Here is a 7,223-nt window from a genome sequence, read left to right on the forward strand (position 1 = left end):
CTGCTCTTCTTTATTCCTTTTTCTTTGTATAGGCTGTTCTGTCTGCCTGGGATTCTTTCTCTGCCTTTTAACTTTTTTTTTTAACTTCTGGCTCAACTGCCACCTACTCAGTCCTATAAGTTAGTCACTCCCTTCATGGAACTAATACACAATGCTATGTGTAAACATCTAATATCATAGTCGCGCATTTAAATTTTTTACTTATCTAGTTTGGTCAGTCATTGAAGGTGTTCAATTCCTACTATGATCTTTGGTCCCTGCTTGACATTTAATAATTGCCCGTTGCATTGAATTGAATTCCAAAGAAGGAATCAGAAAAAAGGTTAGGCAAGTCGGAGGAGGAGTAGCATCTTACAGAAAGATTGTGACATTCAGATCCAACCTGGACTGTTATATGAGGGAGGGGACTACTATCCCTTAGGGGAGGTAAAATAACTACTTACTCTGTGCCTGTAGTACAGTGAAATGGAGGTTGAACTGAAATGAAACCCGTGTGAATTGGATCATGAATACTTCTACAGAGTTCCCTTTAAAATTGAAATGAATCAAGGGGGTATATTGCAACCAACAGGTCAACCTGTACCTGCAGGATAAGTGCATAAGCAGCCTGATGGTGCCTTCAGACTTCCTGATACCCCCAAATTGCTGTTGTGCCTTTGACCGGACCCCAACAACTTGGTAAACCAAGTTTACCAAGAAATTAAATGGCCAAAAGTTAGATATGTGGGAGCCATGCCCACAAACCACCTCCAGCTCAGTTATATACAAGCTCATTTATTGGCTTTATTTCAGAGACCCATAGATAAATCTCGAAAGAGACCAAAAGCCACAGTTAATCTCGGACCCGTGCATGGCTAAACAGACTGGGGTAAATCAGAGGAGGGCAGGTTGGCCTGTGCCTGCCCCCCCAGCAGCCGCTTGCTTCCACAATCCAAAATCGCCGCCATACCCTCAGCCTGACTCCACTGTCTCAGTACATACTACACCAAGATATAATCTGCTGAAAATTCTGGTATAGGGGTTTTGTGACTGAAATCTCCAGGCGTTCATGGAGTTGGGATGGGCTATCTCCCTCCACTTCCCAATATACATGAAAGCACTGGTAGTCACCCTCATGAACCAACTCCAGCGTCACCATGTAAACTCTATTACTAGTCTCGCTTCAGAGACCCACAAATAAATTTTGAAAGAGATCAAAAGCCAAAGACACAGCAGCGAGTACTGGAAGACACCACAGAGCCAGAGATCTCTCCAGGCCCCATACCGAGCCAATTTCACTGGGGCATCCCAGATGGAGCAGGTGCAGTCTCCCTGCCAAATGGAATCCCGGCAACCACCAGCTTCCACAAGCAAGGCCCAGGTATGCAGGTTCCAGGACTAAATCCCCATATTGCGCTGTGGTAAAGGTACTGGGCTGTCCCTCCCCATCTCCCTGGCTGCTCACCAGTCTGGCTGTCAGTCCACAATGTACTTCCGGGAACCACCTTAGTGCATCAACAGCCCTGGTCCATAGACGCCCAATTGAATCCCAAAATGGATCAGTGCCCTACAGAAATGTCTCTGGAACCCAACCATTTATGATCTAGGATTCCAGAAGCACATGGCCTTGGCATCCAAGACTTCAAAACAAGCAATGGGCAATAAATGATCTAGCATCTGCCCCTGGCAGGCAGGCTTGCATGGTAGTGGGAAAATTCGAGCAAAATATAATGCCCAAAAGTAGAGAGAAAGTATTGGGGAAATTGCCTGTCATGGAGGCATGGAGAGGACTGGGATGGGGTGGGAGGATGTACAGGGATACTGGTGGTGGAAAGTGTGCACTGGTGGAGGAATGGGTGTTCAATCATTTTGTGGCTGAATCTCAAACATGAAAGCTTTGTGGCTGTATCTCATGGTGATTAAAAAAACAAAAAGTTTATGCCCAGTTCAATCAGCTTAATGAATGGCTGAATAAATAACAGTGTTACTATATTTAAAAAATTGAAACGATTCAAAGGAATTCAAATAAATGTGGAAGACCTTTGTAAATGAAATTATACCGCACTACCTAAGATATTATATCTTATGCCATTCAGTTATAGAAATGTGTTGAATTTGTATATTTTACTAAAGCACTAACAATATATAGAGGTCGAGGAGAAAGATAAAAAAGAATTATGACACCTACAATCTTCTTGCTAGTCTTTCTGTTCTTAAAAGTCTCCGTGGAAGATATTATCACAATCTCTTTCAGTTACAACATGTTCCAGCGCTTCTCACTGTCTTTGAGCCAGAACCCTGATGTGACCTATTTTGTTAAGCCAGGTGGTGGTGTAGATATATGAAAATGCCAGCACATTCTGAAGGAAGCAGAGGATGAAAAGCCTGCTGATCTAACGTCCTGGTTTCACAATACCCAGGTTTGGGAAATGTCTGTGTTCACAAAAGACCAAGTTTCTACAACTTTGCAGCATTCAAGGATACTTTCGAATGTATTGAAGAGCTTCAATGTCACCGTGGGTTCTGTCTATGTTTTCCTCCACATACCTTATGGATTCAGGTTTGATATTAAGATCTCTAATCCATTTTGATCTGACTTTTGTGCCTGGAGTTAGACAGAGGTCTAAGTTCAATTTTTTGCATGTAGTGGTCCAGTTTTCCCAGCATCATTTGTTGAAGAGGTTTTACTTACTCCACTTCACATTTCTTGCTACTTTGTCAAAGATTAAGTGATCATATATTTGAATATTTGTGTCAGTATATTCAACTCTAGTCCATTGGTCTGTGGGTCTGTCCAATACCATGCTGTTTTAATTATTACTGCTTTGTAGTACAATTTGAAGTTCTGGAAGGTGATGCCTCCCATTTTTTTTCCAAGGATGGCTTTAGCTATTCATAATGGTATATTGTTCCATATAAATTTGAGAAGTGGTTTATCTACTTCTTTAAAAAAATGTTATGGGCATGATTGTCACCCATTGCCTCTTTTGCAAACCACAACACCCAATAAGAGAGAGAGAACACAAGGGAATGCCCTGTCACAGAGGCAGGGTGGGAAGGGGGGATGGGGGATGAGAGGGATACTGGGATCCATGGTGGTGGGAAATGGGCACTGGTGGAGGGATGGGTATTTGATCATCGTATAACTGAAACCCAAGCACAAAAATGTGTAAGTCTGCAACTGTACCTCATGATTTCTCACTATTAAAAATTAAATAAATAAATACATTTTAAAAAATGTTCTCATCCTTCTCAGGTGAATGAGACCAGTTGTAGTTACAGGTGTCGAAAATCAGATGGGCTGGTCACGTAATGAGATTTAAAGACGACCGTTGGACTAGAGCTGTTACTGATTGGATTCCACGGGATGTCAAGAGACCGCGTGGCCGCCCACCTACCAGATGGTCAGACTTCTTTGTCAAGGTCATGAACGATCGGTTTGAGGCCCTCCATGTTCCCGGAGCGAAGAGATGCCATTGGGCTACATTAGCACGCGACAGGGACAAATGGAGACGTTACTGGTGCCCGCTCGAGCAAATCGACGACTAACGGGAAGTTAAGTGATTAAGTGATTAAAAAATGTTATGGTTATCTTATAGGGACCACATTGTATCTTTAGAATGCTTTGGGAAGTACTCCCATTTTGATCATGTTAATCCTTCCTTCGAATGTTAATTTGATCCATGAGCAGAGGATGCGTCCCCATTTCCTCGTTTTCTATTTTATTTCCTGAAGTAGTGTTTTGTAGCTTTCTTTGGACAGGTCCTTCACCTCTTTAGTTAAGCTGATTCTGAGGTACTTGATTTTCTGAGGCACAATTGTGAATGGGATTGTTTTTAAAATATCTCTTCTCTTTCATTATTTGTATATAGGAAAACCATGGACTTTTGGGTATTGATTTTGTTACCTGCCACTTTGCTATACAAACCAATTGTTTCTAGGATCTTTTTATATAGAGTCTTAAGGATTCTTAGTATCGTATCATTTGCAAGCAGTGATAGTTTAAATTCTTCCTTTCCTATCTGGGTGCCTTTAATATCTTTAAAGATGAAACACTACTGACCAAGCAACTGGAAGCACAGATAAACAAATGGAACTACATTAAGCTTAGAAGCTTCTTCACATCAAAAGAAATGGTGACCAAGATAGAGAGCTAGACCATAGAATGGGAAAAATTATTTACCCATGAGAAAAGAGGTTAATATCTAAGATATATAAGTCACTGGTAGAAATTTATAAGAATAAAACCTACAATCCCATTAAAAAATCACGATCATGACCATCCTGTTGTTCGTTGATTGCCTCGAGCAGGCCCCAGTAATGTCTCCTTCGTCCTAGTCCAGAGATTTTTTAAAAAAGTGCCATATTCAAAGCTCTTTCAGGGTTAGGAGAATGAGACCCATCATTGTTACTGGTATTTGGCATGTTGGGTACACCACGGGGAGTTTGCCAGACTCTGTCGTGTGGGCAGGTTACATTCAGTAGCCTGCCAGTTTGTCCAAAGTAGGAATGAGATAATAAGATGTCATAATAAGATGAAGGCGGGGAGGGAAACTCAACCCACTCCCCTCCAAGGGGTCCCGGCAAGGACAGCCAGGCGTGAGGGCAGGAGACTCTGTGCTGTTCTCTTCCAGGAGCTGGGTTTTATAGTCTCTGTTTCCCATTAAAAAATGGGGAGAATAAATGAACAGAAAGTTTCACAAAGAAGAAACACAAATAGCCAAAAGGCACATGAAAAATTGAGCTAAATTTCTAATTATCAGAGATATTCAAATCAAAACAACAATGACATATCATCTCACACCACAGAGACTGAAATGCATAAAAAAAAAAAGAACAACCAATGCTGGTGCAGCTGTGGGAAGAAAAGGACTCTCATGCATTGTTGATGGGAATGTCAACTTGTCCATACTTTTTGTAAAACAATATGGACATTCCTCAATAAGCTAGAAAATGAGCTTCCATATGACTCAGCAATACCAATTCTAGGAATATATGCTTGGGGTGTACAAATACACTGCAGAAATGACATTTACACTTCTATGTTCAGTGCAGCACTGTTTGCTATTGACAGAATCTGAAAACAACCTGAATGTCAGAGAATAAATGACTGGTTAAAGAAACTATGGTTTACTATATATATGGAATACTATATGTACACAATGGAATACCATATAGCTGTTAGGAAAATGAAATGATGAAATTCACTTATAAATGGATGGACATGGAGAGTATCATGCTGTGTGAAATAAATCAGAATGAGGGGGACAGACATATTATGACTGCACTCACTTGTGGGATATAAAAAAAAAAACCATAGTAAACCAAAGGACAGTAGAAATAAAAGCCAGGAGGTTTGGTTCATGGATGGGAGCCTGCATCAAGGCCTGGGGGAGAGGACAGTGGGAAAGAGAAGGGACCACTATGACAATGATGATTGGAAGGGATCGCTCTGGATGGGACATGTGTGCTGAAAGTGAGTCAAGGACAGACATGATGGCCTCTCAGTATGTGTATTGCAAACCATAAGGCCCAATAGAGAGAGAGAGAGACATTACTGGGGCCTGCTCGAGGCAATCAACGAACAACAGGATGGTCATGATCGTGATTTTTTAATGGGATTGTAGGTTTTATTCTTATAAATTTCTACCAGTGACTTATATATCTTAGATATTAACCTCTTTTCTCATGGGTAAATAATTTTTCCCATTCTATGGTCTAGCTCTCTATCTTGGTCACCATTTCTTTTGATGTGAAGAAGCTTCTAAGCTTAATGTAGTTCCATTTGTTTATCTGTGCTTCCAGTTGCTTGGTCAGTAGTGTTTCATCTTTAAAGATATTAAAGGCACCCAGATAGGAAAGGAAGAATTTAAACTATCACTGTTTGCAAATGATACTGTTTGTTTTTAAAATATCTCTTCTCTTTCATTATTTGTATATAGGAAAACCATGGACTTTTGGGTATTGATTTTGTTACCTGCCACTTTGCTATACAAACCAATTGTTTCTAGGATCTTTTTATATATATATATATATATATATATATATATAGAGAGAGAGAGAGAGAGAGAGAGAGAGAGAGAAAGAGAAGAAAAGTGGCTGCCATAGAGGCAAGCTGGGTCAGGAGTGGCAGGAGGGATACAGGGAATATTGGTGGTGGAAAATGTAGACTTGTGGAGGGATGAGTGTTGGAACATTGTATGAATGAAACCCAATCATGAAAGTTTTGTAACTGTATCTCCTGGTGATTCAATATTTTAAAATTAAAAAATAATAAAATAATTTTTAAAACAGAGTGAAGATATTAACAATTTCAAAGCTATGTCGTTTGATCTTTGATGTTGATAGGAAGTTGTATAATGTTAACCCAGGTTCTGGTTTTTATTTTTAGCTAATTACATGTCTGCTTGTCTGGGATTTCCCTTAAGTTTCAAATTTCCTGAGGATAGGAACATTTTGGCGGGTAGTTTCCAAGTAGCTCTCAGGGAACTGGCAGCACTCTTGGAGATACTCAGCTAACAGACTGAGAGCTCAATGTGAGAGCCCGAAAATAGGGTGCTGCTGCCCCGAGGTTCTGGTAGCCAAGAGAGCCACACACAGTGGATCCTGAGATCACTTAGGCTATACCCAGTTGTGCTTAGAGTGCCAGTCAGTGCCAGGGATTGAACCATACTTCACATGTGCACCTAACACCTGTGCTATCTCCTTTCCTTCCTGCCCCCCCATCCACAGGACCATTTTTTGTACTCTATATCCTCTGCCCACACATGCCTGTCATAGTAATTTATGATTACTAAATTTCCTCTGGTTATTTAGTAGATTATTTTATCTATTTATTTTTTGTGTTTAATTTTAATGGGCTGAGCAATAGCACAGCGGGTAGGGTGTTAGCAATAGCATAACCTGGGTTTGATTCCTCCATCCCTCTCAGACAGCCCGGCAAGCTACTGAGAGTATCTCACCCATATGGCAGAGCCCGCAAGCTTCCCGTGGCATATTCTATATGCCAAAAACAGTAGCAACAAGTCTCACAATGGAGACGTTACTGGGGCCTGCTCGAGCAAATCTATGAACAATGGGAGGACAGTGCTACAGTGCAAGTTATTTTAATAAGTTGATATCAAACAGCTTTTATGGTATTTAGATACAAGTAGAGAATAAAGAGGGCAGAGCCATTTTTTCTATTCTATAGACTACACTTTCCTTAATCAGAATTCCTGGGAGCTCAGATGTCCTGCATGAAT

This window comes from Sorex fumeus, unplaced genomic scaffold (genome assembly GCF_029834395.1).
Source record: "Sorex fumeus unplaced genomic scaffold, SorFum_2.1 ptg000037l, whole genome shotgun sequence".
Classification (NCBI taxonomy): domain Eukaryota; kingdom Metazoa; phylum Chordata; class Mammalia; order Eulipotyphla; family Soricidae; genus Sorex; species Sorex fumeus.